The following is an 869-nucleotide window of genomic DNA, read 5'->3' as shown; positions in this document are numbered from 1 at the left end:
AAGACCACTTCTATGAAGTTGTGGCCTTGAAGAAGGTGATCCCCGAGGTCCCCTTTTCACTCAAAAAAGGTGAATATCCGGGGATCCGACATGAAATCCGAAGAAGAGGTTGGGAAGTCCTCACCAACCCCATTCAACAGGTCGGAATCTTAATGGTTCAAGAGTTCTATGCCAATGCATGGATCACCAAGAACCATGATCAAAGTGTGAACCCGGATCCAAAGAATTGGCTTACAATGGTTCGGGGGAAATACTTAGATTTTAGTCCGGAAAATGTGAGGTTGGCATTCAACTTGCCCATGATGCAAGGAGATGAACATCCTTACACTAGAAGGGTCAACTTTGATCAACGGTTGGACCAAGTCCTCACAGACATTTGTGAAGAGGGCGCCCAATGGAAGAGAGATTCAAGAGGAAGCCGGTTCAATTGAGAAGGCATGACCTCAAACCCATGGCTAGAGGATGGTTGGAGTTTATCCAACGCTCAATCATTCCCACTAGCAACCGGTCCGAAGTTACTATAGACCGGGCTATCATGATTCATAGCATCATGATTGGAGAAGAAATAGAAGTTCATGAGGTTATAGCTCAAGAACTTTATAAGGTGGCGTACAAGTCCTCTACCTTGGCAAGGTTAGCCTTTCCTCATCTTATTTGTCACCTCTGTTATTCAGTTGGAGTGGACATAGAAGGATACATCCTCATTGATGAGGATAAGCCCATCACTAAGAAAAGGATGGAGCAAACAAGAGACCCCTCTCATCATGAGATCCCTGAGATACCTCAAGGGATGCACTTTCCTCCATAAAACTATTGGGACCAACTAAACACCTCCCTAGGAGAATTAAGTTCCAACATGGGACAACTAA

Source organism: Arachis duranensis, chromosome 7 (genome assembly GCF_000817695.3).
Source record: "Arachis duranensis cultivar V14167 chromosome 7, aradu.V14167.gnm2.J7QH, whole genome shotgun sequence".
Lineage (NCBI taxonomy): Eukaryota > Viridiplantae > Streptophyta > Magnoliopsida > Fabales > Fabaceae > Arachis > Arachis duranensis.
Note: the sequence above shows the minus strand (reverse complement) of the source record.